The following is a 15396-nucleotide window of genomic DNA, read 5'->3' as shown; positions in this document are numbered from 1 at the left end:
GTAACATTTAGAAGCTAAAATATACATCATCCTCCCCCAAAATAATGATTTTCTTGTAGACATAAGCAAGATTATTCTAAAATGCATATGTAAAGGCAAAGTAACTGGAATAGCTACTTTTTTTAAAAAAAAAGAAAGAAACTGGCACAAATCAGTTCATCTGATGGCAAGGCTTATTAACAGTAGCCCCCTCTTATCTGCACGAAATATCTTCCAGGACACCCAGTGGGTGCCTGAAACCATGGATGGCACCCAACCCCAGGTGTACTATGATTTTTCCTATACATACATACCTATGATAAAATCTAACTTATAAATTAGGCACAGTTAGAGATTAACAACAATAACTAAGAATAAATAGAACAATTACAACACCATACCAGTATCACTACTCTTGTGCTTTGGGTACACTACTAAATAAAATAAGGGTACACTACTAAATAAAATAAGGGTTCCTTGCAATGAGACATTGCAGTGAGATCGTGCCACTGTACGATTTCACTGTTCCTTGAAAGCACTGTGATAACATAGCAGTTGATCTGATAACCAAGGCAGCTACTAAGTGACTGATGGGTGGGTAGCATATACACAGTGGATACGCTGGACAAAGGGCTGATTCACATCCCAGGTGGGATGGAACAAGATGCTGCAGGGTTTCATCACACTATTCAGAATGGTGTACAATTTAAAACTTAGGATGAATTGCTTATTTCTCAAATTTTCCATTTAATATTTTTGAGCCAGTTGACCATGGGTAACTGAAACTGCAAATAAGTGGGGACTATCATATATAGCTACAATAATCAAGTCTATGTACACAGAGATCACACATAGATCAATGGAATAGAATATAGAATCCAGAAATAGATCCACACAAATATACCCAACTATTTTTGACAAAGTTGCAAAAGTAATTCAATGGAGGAAAGATCGCCTTTTCAATAAATGGAACTGAAACACTTAGACATCCATAGGCACAATCTAAGTCTCACAGCTTATATAAAAATCACCTGTAAATGGATCATGGACTTAAACGTAAAACATAAAACTATGAAATGTCTGGTAAAAACAAAAAACAGAATAAAAATTGTTGGGATCTAGGGTAGATTTGAAACCCAAAGCACAATTCATAAAAGAAAAAAATTGATAAATTGAACTCCATCATAATTAAAAACTTTTGCTCCCATTAGGGATACAAGGACAAGCTACAGAACGGGAGAAAGTATCTGCAAACTACCATAGCCAACGAGCAGTAAGGACAAATGCTATTCAGAAAATGATGCTGGGAAAATGACATGTGGACATGCTGTCAATGTGCTTAAAAGTACGAAGGAGGGTTACATTAGGATGTTGAAAATCAACTGGGTTTTCATTGGTGCTGAGTTTAGAGGTGTGTGTGGGAATGCAGAGCCTTTCAGTGGCTTTATTATCTGGGGGAATTCCCTCTTTTGTGTGAGTCTATGGGAGAGACAGGGTCCTACACTCCCCTATGAAAGCAAAAAGGATTAGACATTCCCAGTCACTAAACACTAATAAGACATGGAGGTGTGAAACATCCTGTGCAATACTCCAGCCAGGACATTATGAATCTGGATGGACGGACCAAAGGAATGGGACAGTTACATATTTCCCACAGTAAAGATGGTGACTCTTCGCATGGTGAGACTCCATTTTCTTCTCTGCTGCCAGCCTTTCTTGGGTCTTACTCACTGCTGAAGTCTAATTCTCCAGCTTTTCCATCAACTCTGTGAACTGCCCAATAACTTCCCTGTAAATTATTTTTCTGCTGAAGTTAATGCAAGCCATTTTCTGTTGTTTGCAAACAGGAGCCCTTAGGTGGCACATACTGTTAAATGTTTCCTACAACAAGATCATGTTAAAGTCACTCATTCCCAGGCAGATCTCACAAACAGGTATTTCCTGCAGCCACCCGGGAGTTTCTCTCACCTCCAATATCAAAGTTGTTTTTTATTTGCTGCCCTTTTCAAAGCTGTCTGGCTCCAAGCAAATTATTCCTCTGGATCCCATCTGTCACGTGGACATAATGCTATCTATTTCACAGGTGAACTTAAAATTTTTATGATAGAATACATTTATGTGGGCCAGGCATGGTGGCTCACGCCTGTAATCCCAGCTACTAGGGAGGCTGAGACACAAGAATCGCTGTAATCTCAGCACTTTGGGAGGCTGAGGCAGGTGGAGGCAGGTGGATCACCTGAGGTCAGGAGTTCAAGATCAGCCTGGCCAACATGGAGAAACCCTGTCTCTAATAAAAATACAAAAATTAGCCAGGTGTGGTGGCACACACCTGTAATCCCAGCTACTCGGGAAGCTGAGACACAAGAATCACTTGAGCCCGGCAGGCAGACATTGCAGTGAGCTGAGATCGTGCCACTGTACTCCAGCCTGGGCAACAGAGCAAGACTCTATCTTAAAAAATAAATAAATAAAAGAATACATTTATGTGATTTAAAAAAAAAATCCATCATCAGTGCAGAAGGGTTATAAAGCAAAAGAAGAAGAAGAAAAAAGCAACTCCCATCCATCCTGCCCAGTGTCACCCCCCAGAAGGAAATACTTCACAGTTGCTTGTGATACATAAGGGTTTGGTGTTGGACATCTTTGATGTCAGACTCCCCTCATCCAAACTCTCCTTTACTTTGAGAAACAAAAACGATGCAAGTGAAACATCAGCTAAGAAACCGATATGGTAAAAATGATGGCAGTAAAGTGATCCTAACAACCACTGTCAAAATGACCCACTTCAGTTCATGGCACCTTCAGAGGACCACTCTCAAGAAAATAAGGGTAAAATGGGTGCAGATTCCTATCTACCAGGTGGAAAAAACAGGTGACTAACAATTTAATAGTACAAATACCTTGCAAACGGTATGATTTTAACCAGTGAAACTCCATGTATTGCATGTCTCAAGTACCCTAACGTTAGCCAGGTCTCTATCTCTATAGATTTAAAATCAAAACCCTCAACACATCACTCTGTAATGTTCTTACCAATCTGTATCAATTTGACGTAAGTTTAGTTCCATAATTAACCTTTGCTATCTAGTCAAAAAATGTAGATAAATCAGCTGGTATCAGAAGAGCGCCTCAGAGCAGTGGTTCTCACGCTCAGTTTAGTTCCCAGACAATAGAAAGCATCAACATTACCTGGGAACTTGTTAGAAATGCAAATTCAGGCCAGAACTTTGGGAGGCAGATCACCTGAGGTCAGGAGTTCAAGACCAGCCTGGCCAACACAGTGAAACCCCATCTCTACTAAAATTCAAAAATTAGCTGGGCGTGGTGGCGGGTGCCTGTAATTCCAGCTACTTGGGAGGCCAAGGCAGAAGGATGGCTTGAACCTGGGAGGTGGAGGTTGCAGTGAGCTGAGATTATGCCACTGCACTCCAGCCTGGGTGACACAGCAAGACTCCATCTCAAAAAAAAAAACAAAGAAAAGAAAAAAAAAAGAAAAGAAATGCAAATTCATAGGCTCAACTCCACGAATACTGAATCAGAAATTCTGGGGTGCAGTCCAATGTTAGAACCACTGCCCTAAAGTCTAACAAACTTCAAAAATCAAAATATACTCTTGAGAGTTAAGGAAATTGGGAAAGAGGAGTTCCTTCTCACTGCTTTACATTTCCCCAAAGACGGCTCTCCTCATCCCTCATCCTGCTTTTTTCCTGGCATTCTGACTGTTTCTTTGGGAAATCAGAGAGGGCTTACAGGTCTCTCATATTTGGCCCCCAGAGTACTCTGTTTCTGAAGATGCACTAGGCTCGGTGGAAAACTTACCAGAAATGATCAGTGACGTCAACCATGAGCTCAGGAAGGGAGGGGAGGGAGACGGCAAATAGTGGGCTTTTGACCCTCCCTGCACTAAATTGTTTGTGATATGCATATGATAGCCACATCCATCTTGCTAAACCTTTCTCTTTGGTGTTCCTCCAGGCCAAATTGCTCTCCAACCCAGTGATGCACATTAGAATTAGAGAGTTTTTTGCTTAAAAACTCTCCCACTTCTTAGCCAGGTGTGGTGGCGGGCACCTGTAGCATTGGTTAACTACTTGGGAGGCTGAGGCAGGAAAATTGCTTGAATTCGGGAGTCAGAGATTGCAGTGAGCCGAGATCATGCCACTGCACTCAAGCCTGGGCGACAGAGTGAGACTCCATCTCAAAAGAAGCAAAAAAAAACAAAAAACAAAAAAACCTCAAAACTCTCCCATACGGGCTCCACCCCCAGCGAAGATTCTGATGTAACTGGTTTGTGCAGTAGGTAGGGCATCTGTATTCTTCAAAGTCTCCCCAGGTAATTCTAACATGCAGCCAGGTCCAAGAACCTCTGGTAAACCTAGTGGTTTTCACAGGCTGGTGGCCAAATGAGCTGCCTCAGCATCACCCGGGGATTTGTTAAAAATGCAAATTCTGGGGCCCTACTCCAGACTTACTGAATCAGAAACTCTGTAGGGTGAGGCTTAGTAATTGCACAAGCCCTCCAGGTGATTCTTATGCACAATTAGTTCTGACAGCCATTGAGAGCCCTGTTCACACCTCAATTTAAGAATCTTCCCATGAAGGAGATTCTGGGAAAAGCAATGGCCACCTCCGTCTACATTAACAATCACAGTTTGCAGTTTTTAAGGACAAAAACAACTTCCTCAATTTTTTAAGCCAAGTGAGCTAATAATAATTCCAACTTGTCTTTCACTTTACATATCCATGGGAGGTGTTAATTACTCTTTCTGTCTGCCTTAAACATCACATCATAATTCTAAACTAGCAATTCCTAGAATGTACTTATGAGCTGCTGAATGATTTGAAGAGTGGCAAAGTGTTATGGAGAAAAAGCTGAAGCAAGCCCCGCTGGGCTCAGTGGGAAATGAGAAGGTAATTAAATATTATTTGGCTGTTTTCTACACCAAGCTGGAAACCCTCCCCGGGGTTTATGGATTGAACAAATAAATAGGAGAAAATAGGGATAAGCTTCTTGACATTTTTTCTTTCAGGCCCTTCAAACACCCTTGGGATCAAAATGTCCTAAGGAACTAGGAAGACCAGTGAAGGCTTGGCTACATCAAGCAAAGTTATCTTGACAAAATTTATGGTTATTGTCTTAATCCATCCAGGTGCTATAACAAAATGCCAAAAACTGGGTGGCTTATAAACAACAGAAAGCTATTTCCCATTGTTCTAGAGGCTGAGATGTCCAAGATCCTAGAAGCCAGCAGACTTAGTGTCTAGTGAGGGCGCACTTCCTGGTTCATAGATGGCTGTGGTCTTGCTGTGTCCTCACATGGTGGAAGGGGTAAAGAGCTCTCTGGGGTCTTTCTTAAAATAATGGCACTAATCCCACTCAGGACTGTACAACCCTCATGACCTAATTACCTGCCAAAGCTCCCACCTCCTAATGCCGTCACCTTGGAGTTTTCTTATTATTATTTTTTTTGAGATGGGGTTTCACTCTTGTCGCCCAGGCTGGGGTGCAGTGGTGCAATCTTGGCTCACTGCAACCTCTGCCTCCCAGGTTCAAGCAATTGTCCTGCCTCAGCCTCCCGAGTAGCTGGGATTACAGGCCCCTGCCACCACACCTGGCTAATTTTTGTATTTGCAGCAGAGATGGAGTTTCACTACGTTGGCCAGGCTGGTCTCAAACTCCTGACCTCAGGTGATCCGCCTGCCTCGGCCTCCCAAAGTGCTGGGATTACAGGCATGAACCACCGCGTCTGGCCTGGAGTTAGGATTTCAACAGGTGAATTTTGAAGGAATGCAAACATTCAATCTATAGCACTTATAAAACCTTTTTATGATCCATATTGACTGTCTATTCCTGAATTAAATCTCATTCATTTTTCTGTTGCTAGAGAAACCTACAACATGACTTGGTAGGAAGCCACATAACAGAGCCTTAAAAACCTTACATTTTCTAGATCCTAACCTTTCCCTTGAGCTGATGAATTCTCTCTTAGAAAGAAAATTCACCAAAGAGAAAGGTCCCTGCTGCAGCATATATGTGGGCAGGGAGTGACTGCAGAAAGAACAAAAGCCTTCTGTGCGCATAACACAGAAATGCCCTGGATGAGAAGACAGCGCGGAAAGGCACAGCAGCAAGGATGAGGCTGAGCCAGCAGCGCCACACGCAGAGAAATCCAGATGCAGGCCTGAAAGTTACATTTCATTCTGCTACTTGGTCATTTGAGAACCAGAGAGTTGTATTCTGAGTCCACTTGATGTTAAATATTATCCTATTCTGCAGAGTTTGAACTGGGTGCCTTGGGAGACTACCTCACTGTATTTATTAGGATGGAGGTGCTGCTAAGGCAGATGGAGGTGGTATGTTTTGCCTCCAGCCCCAGGGCAAGCTTCAAAGCCAACCTTATCCCATATCCATCAGCTGATGGAAGAACCCTCTGAGATCAGGAGAACCAGGTGCAAATGAGCCTGTAACCAACTTACTATCCATTTAGTTGTTTCACAATATGCATGTTCTCCACCATAAAAATATCTTTTTTGAATTGACTAAATAGCATACGATCAAGGCTTTAAAAATTTTAAATAATCTAAAAACATAAGGACAAAAAGTAAAATCACCTGATATTCTACCACCTAGAGACAACTGTTTGAGTCCCACCCTTTCATACATCTTTCCACCTATGCCCCTGTGCACACACACACACGCAGTTTTATGCAGCTAACATCTGTTGTTCTATATTTTATTTCACTATATTTTATTTTCTTATAATTCCCCTCCTCTCCTGCTCCCCATCTCTACGTTATTGATTTTTTTTTGCTCGAATCCTGATTCTTTCCTTCCTTTTGCTTGCTTTGAGCTTAATTTACTTCTTTCTCTGTTGTTTTAGGGTGGAAGATTAAGTTGGTTTAAGATCTTTCTTCTTTTACTTTTTTAAAACAGGGTCAACCAGGCTGGAGTGCAGCGGCACCATCACAGTTCACTGCAGCCTCAACCTCCTGGGCTCAAGCAATCCTCTGGCCTCGGCCTCTCGAGTAGCTGGGACTACAGTAACACGCCACTGTGCCCAGCTACTTTTTTAATTTTTTGTAGAGACTAAGTCTCACTATCTGGTCCAGGCTTCTTTTTTTTTCGAGACAGGATCTTGCTCTGTCACAGGCTGGGGTGCAATGGTGTGAACATGGCTCACTGCAGCCTAGACCTCTGGGTGTAAGTGATCCTCCCACTTCAGCCTCCCAAGTAGCTGGGACCACAGATGCATGCCACCACACCTGGCTAATTTTTTAATTTGTAGAAAGAGGGTCCCACTATGTTGCCGAGGCTGGTCTTGAACTCCTGAGCTCAAGTGATCCTCCCACCTCAGACTCCCAAAGTGTTGGGATTACAAGCATGAACCATGGCACCCAGCTCTTTCTTCTTTTTTAATGTAGTTATTTACAGCTATAAACTTTCCTGTTAGCACTGTTTTAGCTACAGCCCGTGATGTTTGATATGCGGTATCTTCATTTTAATTAGTTGGAAAGTACTTCCTCTCTTTTTTTCTTCTCTTAGAAAGAGTCTCACTCTGTTGTCTAGGCTGGAGTGCAGTGGCATGATCATGGCTCACTGCAGCCTCAACCTCCTGGACTCAAGTGATCCTCCCACCTCAGCCCCCAGAGTAGCTGGGACCACAGGTGCTTGCCACCATACTAGGCTAATTTTTTTGGAGAGATGAGGTCTTGCTATGTTGCCCAGGCTAGTCTTGAACTCCTGGGATCAAGTGATCCTCCTGCCTCAGCCTCCCAAAGTACTGCAATTACAAGCATGAGCTACTGCACCTGGCTTCAAAGTACTTTCTGGTTTTCCTTGTGATTCCTCTTTGTTCCACTGGTTATTTATAAGGGTGTTATTTAATTTCCACATATTTGTGAATTTTGCTCATCTTTCTGTTATTTCTAGTTTCACTCCATGTGATCAGCCTCTGTTAATCTGTTTTCAACATGCCCTTATGTTCCTAATGTTTTTGAAGAAATCATTTGTTTCTCTATGTTTTTAAATTTGTTGACACAGGGTAGCATATACTATTCCTTTATAATTCTTTTGATCTTATCTATATCTGGGTATGTTCTTTCTCATTTCTTATTTGTATATATATTTTTTTCCTTAGGCAAGAAAAGAGTTAACTGATTTCACTGGATCTTTCAAATAATCAGTTTTTGTATTTATTAATCCTTGTGACTATTTTATCTTCTAGGTCATTCATTCTAGCTTTTATCTTTAATCATTTCATTTTTTACCATCATTTTGGTTATGATTCTTTTTCACTTCCTCAGATGAATATTAATTAACTCTTCCATGTTCTCATCCCCAAATGCTGAGTCTCCTGAATCTGTCTTCTGAGTTCCTTAACTTTTCCCTCACAGCCTTAATCTGTATATTTTGGGTTTTTGTTTTGGAATATTTCCTCCAAGTAACTTTCCAAGTCACTAATTTTGTTTTCAAGAGTATCCCATCCTGATTATTTATTTGATAATTTTATTATTTTTTTGTAGATGGGGTCTTACTATGTCACCCAGGCTGTTCTCAAACTCCTGGCCTTATGTGATCCTCCTATCTCAGCCTCCCAAAGTGCTGGGACTGTGAGCCACCGTGCCCAGTCCTGATTGTTTAAAATTAAAACTCATGGTTTTAGTTGCAGAATGTCCTTTTTACTTAATACTGAATGTCAGCCAGCTCTGAGATCAAAGTTGTATTGCTATAACTAGTTGACTTTGCCTCACGCCAGTGCCTATAACACTGGCTGCCCGGGCAACCTATTCTGAGCACTCTCCCTGTGCTTCCTCTCTGTTGCTGGGTCCAGTGAGGTGTGCAGCTAAAATTTTCCCTTTGCTGGCTATGGCTCCATTCACCCTTAGGGCTGAGTTCAGGTTGTTGCAACATCTTCAGCAGCAGAACCAGTCTGCAAGCTGTCAGTCCTCTGTTGGGGGCAGTGGGAGCATCACTGGGAGAATCTCCTCATCTACAAAGGCTAGAATCCACACAGTCTCAGAACTACGGAAGACCTGGCCCCACTCTTCATTTCCCCTGAAGCACCCTGAGGGCCAGAGAGACCTTCGACCCAGGAACATTCCTTCAGACAACTGCCTTTCGTCTCAGGGTTTGTGGATCTCCATAAGCCAAGTTCTCTTCAGGCCCCAAAGTACTCTTACCCTCACCCTAGGGCTCCTTGACTCTTGCAGGCTCTCTGCTTCTATAATTGCAGGACCAGCCCACACTGGGCCTGTTCTGTTGATAACAAAATGTTGAGTTACCTTATAACAGAGTCCACAGTTGCAAGTCATGTAGTCTGGGAATGTGCAATAGAAAAAGCTTTGACTTCTAACGACACCCAGAACCAGGGATTCCTCCCCTCGGAACCAACAAGACTGGAAGAGAACCAGACCCTGCATGCCAGAACTTCTTCAGAAGTGAGGGGTCTACTGATCCGGAAGATGTAGGGCTCAGCATACCTTACCGTAAGCTGTCAAATCTGAAGCCCTCTAATTAGACCGTGCCAAGCCAGCATTCCCAAATTCCTTCCCCTGCCTTCTGATCCCTTAAAACTTGCCCCAGACCCCAAATAGAGGAGAGAAATTTCAGCTGACTCTTGTCTCCTTGCGGGCTGGTTTTGCAATAAATAAAGCCCTTCTTTTCTCAAAAGCTGATGCCATAGTTATTGGCTTCTGTGCACATCAGGCGGCAAGCCCATCTGCTCAATAACACTTCCTGATCCTACCTGCCTATCAGTCCACTTCTCCATTCAGGACCCATTCAGGCTGCCATCTTCCCCTGAAAGGCACTGGCATCTCTTCTTCTTCCTTAATCTAGTTATATAATACTTATTATCCATTTGCCAAAGGCCATGCCTACTATAGGCAACCTGTAGCAGACAGGATCATTGTCCTGCTCACAGGTCTTTGTTTCATCCTGAAGCTCACTTCCAGCTTCTGTGGACAGCTGCGACATAAAATGACCATATATGAACTCAAGCATCTCTGTCTCTCCACCTGAGGGTGTTCTCTGCCAGGCACGTTCTTGGTTGAAAGACAGCCCATAACTACCAAGCCTCAAGTATTGAGGGGTTAAGGCCCCCAGGGTGAAGCCCTCAACAAATGAAGAACAAGTGTTGCTAACTCCAGCTTCTCAGTCCTTCCCAGGCAACGAAGGAGCAGTTGGTAAATACTCTGGCTTCCTCAGCTCTTCACTGCGACAAATTGGAGGCATGTTCCATCCAGTCTCCCACAGTGCCACCAATGGGACTGAGCTCTAGAACCCCATACAGTGATGGTGATAACCTGGTCACGAATACAACCTTTTCCAGCTTTCCTCACTTCCCTGTCTCACCTCTGTACTTCTCCACTGTGCTTTCCGGGATCAGCAACCACATAAACTTCTTGTACTGAAGTTCCTGTTTCAGGGTCTGATTTTGGGAAACCCCAAATAAGACCCAAGCATACCAGAGGCATAGTGGCGTCTCTGATAGACAGTTACCAGCATTCAGGGCCAACTGGTATCTGGGTCAATAACATAGCATTTCCAGTGCAAAGCCCTCCTCTCCAGTCAGGGTCTATGTCTCTCTCATGGGTCAGGTCAAGGCAGATAATACAGAATATAAATCTAAATTGCACCATGGTAGATCATGAATAGTAGGAATGAAAAAGTTAATGTAAACAAAAATGGACTAAGAGTGGGTAAAGGTTAGACTCTCCAGGTTGACCAAAAGCTAATATTTACCAGAGAAGGCCACAGACATTATGCTAGATAAGGTGCAAATCCTTTATGTTTATTGTATATTTAGAGTTGCCTTTGTGCATCAAAAAACACTGTAAACAGTGAAAAGGAAATTCATGGAATGATAGGTAATGTTTGCAAATCATATATCTGATAAGGAATTAATATATAGGCTGGGCGTGGTGTTCGCGCCTGTAATCCCAGCACTTTGGGAGGCTGAGGCGGGAGGATCACCTGAGATCAGGAGTTTGAGACAAGCCTGGCCAACATAGTGAAACCCGATCACTAAAAATACAAAAACTAGTCAGGTGTGGTAGCGGGCACCTGTAATCCCAGCTACTTGGGAGGCTGAGGCAGAAGAATTGCTTGAACCTGGGAGGCGGAGGTTGCAGTGAGCCAAGATCGCTCCACTGCACTCCAAACTAGGCGACAGAGCAAGACTTCGTCTCAAAAAAAAAAAAAAAAGAAAAAATGCCGGGCATGGTGGCTCACACCTGTAATCCCAGCACTTTGGGAGGCCGAGGTGGGCGGATCACCTGAGGTCAGGAGTTTGAGACCAGCACGGCCAACATGGCGAAACCCTGTCTCTACTAAAAATACAAAAAAATTTGCCGGCCACGGGGGCAGGCACCTGTAATCCCAGCTACTTGGGAGGCTGAGGCATGAGAATTACTTGAACCTGGGAGGTGGAGGCTGCAGTGAGCCGAGATGGCGTCACTGCACTCCAGGCTGGGCAACAGAGCAGGGCTCCGTCTCAAAAAAAAAAAAAAAAGATATAAAGAACTGCTGGGCCGGGCGCAGTGGCTCACGCCTGTAATCCCAGCACTTTGGGAGGCTGAGGCGGGTGGATCACGAGGTCAGGAGATGGAAACCATCCTGGCTAACACGGTGAAACCCCGTCTCTACTAAAAATACAAAAAAGTAGCCGGGTGTGGTGGTGGGCGCCTGTAGTCCCAGGTACTCCGGAGGCTGAGGCAGGAGAATGGCGTGAACCCGGGAGGTGGTGGTTGCAGTGAGCCGAGATCGCGCCACTGCACTCCAGTCTGGGCGACAGAGCGAGACCCCGTCTCAAAAAAAAAAAAAGAACTGCTATAACTCAACAACAAATCTCCCAAGAAACCCAATTAAAAAATGGGCAAAGGACTTGAATACACGTTTCTCCAAAGAAGATGTACAAATGCTTGGTAAGCATATGAAAAGACGCTCAACATTGCTAATCATTGGGGAAATGTCCATCAAAACCACAGTGAGATACCACTTCACACCTACCAGAATTGCTATTACTTGAGGAAACAGAAAATAACAAATGTTGGTGGGGGATGTGGAGAAATCAGAACCCTTGTGCACTGCTGGTGGGAATGTTAAATGGTGCAACCCCTGCAGAAGACAGTACAGCAATTCCTCAAAAAATTAAACATAAAATTACCCTATATCCAAAAACTCCACTTCTGAATATATACCAAAATAAAAACTGAAAGCAGGGACTCAACTAGATACTTGTACATCAATGTAAAGTGGCATTATTCACTATAGCCGAAAGGATGGAACAACTCAAGTGTCCCTCAATTGATAACTGGATAAACAAAATGTGCTATATATATGCAATGAAATATTCCGCCTTAAAAGGAAGTAGGCCAGGCGCAGGAGATCATGCTTGTAATCCCAGGACTTTGGGAGGCCAAGGCAGGAGGATCACTTCAGGTCAGGAGTTCCAGACCAGCCTGGGCAATGTAGTGAGACTCCTGTCTCTACAAAAACTTTTAAAAATCACCAGGCACAGTGGTGCATGCCAGTAGTCCCAGCTAAGCGGGAGGCTGAAGCAGGAAGATCACTTGAGCTTGGGAGGCCAAGGTTGCAGGGAGCCAAGATCCTGCTACTGCACTCCAGCCTGGGCAAAAGAATAAGACCCTGTCTGAAAAAAAGAAAAAAGGAAGTAAATTCTGACACATGCCACAACATTGATGAACCTTGAAGACATTATGCTAAGTGAAATAAGCCAGACACAAAAGGACAAATATTGTATGATCCACTTACACGAGGTTCCTAAAGTAGTCAAATTCATGGAGCCAGAAAGTAGAATGGAGGCCGCCAGGGGCCAGGGAAAAAGGGAAAGAGGAAATGAAGCGTTACTGTTTAACAGGCCCTGAGCTTGAATTTGAGAAAATCAAAAAGCTCTCAGATGGATAATGGTGATGGCTGTACAACACTGTGAATATACTTAATGCCTCTGAACTGTACACTTAAAAATACTTAAAGCAGTAAATTTTGTGTTATGTATATTTTACCACAATAAAAAATACTTTAGAGTTGTGAAATACTACTAAGGCTACTTCCTAAAAATTATGCCATGGTTATATCTGAAATATCATGCAATAATGAAAAGGAAAGGAAACATTCAGATTCAAAACTTTTTGTGACTACAGAACTCTACAGACACACTGACTGACTCTAATTAGTCAGGTATAAATGAAATTACCAGGAAATGGTTCCTTGATGACACCTGTGACTGCACCTGCTATTTTGAGTATAACATCAGTGGCTGACATGGTATTCGAAATTCTCCCCCTGTGCAGAGTTGTCAAGAAACCTGTGTTTCTTCTTACAAAAAATGTGACGTGCATATAGGTCCCCTAGATTTCACTGGACTCTAGCCAGCAGTAAATCATGACAAATTAGCCAATATGTAAGCCCTGTTGTAGACACAGAATAATTATAAGACAAGGAATTTGTCACCCACTTGTGCAGAGATTAGCACAAATAAGCCAAAATAGGATTGAAACGAGGTTAAAAAAATCACTTATATATGGAATATGTGGTGTATCCCTTCCTTTTTTCTGCGAATTAAGACATCAAATTGCTTTACTCACCAGAAGCATGGCCCTTGTACTTTCTCAACAAAGAATAAGGCATTTTCCCATCTGTCACAGCAGCTTCTGCTCATGACCAGAAACATCCTTCATTCCTTTATCTAAGCCTAAACATTGTGCAAAGCCCCTGCCATGCTCAAATCAGCTCTTGGAAATGGATGGTATAGCTGGGAATCTCAGGAACTGGAGAAGACATCATTGCCAGGAACGACATCGTGATGTAGATCTCTTACCCTCTGCAAGATTGGGATAGGGTGTGGAGTCTCACTGTCCATCACATGAATGAGAAAAATTAGGACAAAGAAAGAACACCAGGTATGTAGGGAAAAGCAGCAGAGAAATGTCTAAGACACTGGTTCTCAACCTTGGCTGCAAGTTGGAATCATGTAGGGAACTTTAAAGAAATACTCACGCCTGGGTCCCTTCCCTCACCCCAGTCATTCTCCATTGAGATTATGATTCAATCTGGGATTGTGATGTGGGCATCAGGAATGTTATAAAGTCACCATGGGATCTAATTCCTAGCCAAGGCTGTATACCACTGCTTTAAGAAGACAAATTTCCTGATTCTTTGGTCAGTCTTCTGGGATCCTGGCTGGGATCACAATTTACTGCAAGAGCTAATAACCAGAATTAAAATAGTCGTGAAAAATCACTCTCCAATATGACAGTGAAGATGTGATTATATTCCGTCACTAGAGGGCGAAATTTCTTAATTTTCAACATTTAATAACTATCATAGACTCAAGGTTAAGAATTCACTGAGGTTTGTCTCTTAAAACAAAAGTAAGTAACGAAGTTCTAAAGAAGGTATACTAAAGCTTGACTTCCATGCTATCAGCTCCTACCTATTTATGAAGTGAGACTTTACGACGCAATTGAGAGCACTGTGTCCTTTCATTGCCACATACCCTCTTCCCAAAGGGTTTGTATTTTATAGGGTGTATTGTTTTTACAAAGTAAATGGCTTTGCTGTGTAGTCTATGTTACAAAACAGAAGGTAGGGCATCTTGAAACAGAAATTTTGCATTACTAACCAGCTCCCAGATGGGTCAACTCTGAGGCTGCTGGTAGAGAACTATACTTTGAGCAGCAGGAGGTGGAGAACCTAGGGGCAGATACCATAACTCATTTTCTAAAGATATTCTAAAATGTAAACTCACACACTGATAACATGATTCCTGCCCATCTATCATTCATCTATGTGTGTATGTATGTATGTATGTATCTATCTATCTATCTGTCTATCTATCTATCATCTGTCCATCTGTCATCTATCATCATGAAGGCAGACAGACCACAAATCCGGGGGATTCCAAATTGACTGTGTATTAGAATCACTTGGTTTTGTCTTAAAAATAAAGATTCTAGGCCGGGCGTGGTGGCTCACACCTGTAATCCCAGCACTTTGGGAGGCCGAGCCAGGCGGATCACCTGAGGTCAGGAGTTAGAGACCAGCCCGACCAACATGGAGAAACCCCATCTCTACTAAAAATACAAAATTAGCCAGGTGTGGTGGCACATGCCTGTAAACCCAGCTACTCTGGAGGCTGAGGCAGGAGAATCTCTTAAATGCAGGAGGCAGAGGTTGCGGTGAGCCGAGATCATGCCATTGCACTCCAGCCTGGGCAACAAGAGCAAAACTCCATCTAAAAAAATAAATAAATAAATAAAAATAAAAATAAAGAGTCTTAGTCTCAACCCCTGGAGGTTATGATCAGTACATCTGGAGTGGGGCCTGGAGTTTGTATTTTTAACAAGTGCCCAGGAGATTTTGCTGAAGGCTGTTGCTTTTGAAAATCACTGTTC

The 15396-nt window shown here is 42.9% G+C and overlaps 1 protein-coding gene across 1 annotated transcript in view; it reads right to left on the bottom strand.

The window, feature by feature from the left end:
* Window positions 1–15396, bottom strand: part of GLDC (glycine decarboxylase) — a 113060-nt gene that overhangs the window by 38614 nt on the left and 59050 nt on the right. The gene's annotated exons all lie outside the window — the stretch shown is intronic.

This window comes from Gorilla gorilla, chromosome 13 (genome assembly GCF_029281585.2).
Source record: "Gorilla gorilla gorilla isolate KB3781 chromosome 13, NHGRI_mGorGor1-v2.1_pri, whole genome shotgun sequence".
In the NCBI taxonomy this organism is placed as follows: Eukaryota; Metazoa; Chordata; class Mammalia; order Primates; family Hominidae; genus Gorilla; species Gorilla gorilla.
This window is presented reverse-complemented; position numbering and strand designations above follow the sequence as displayed.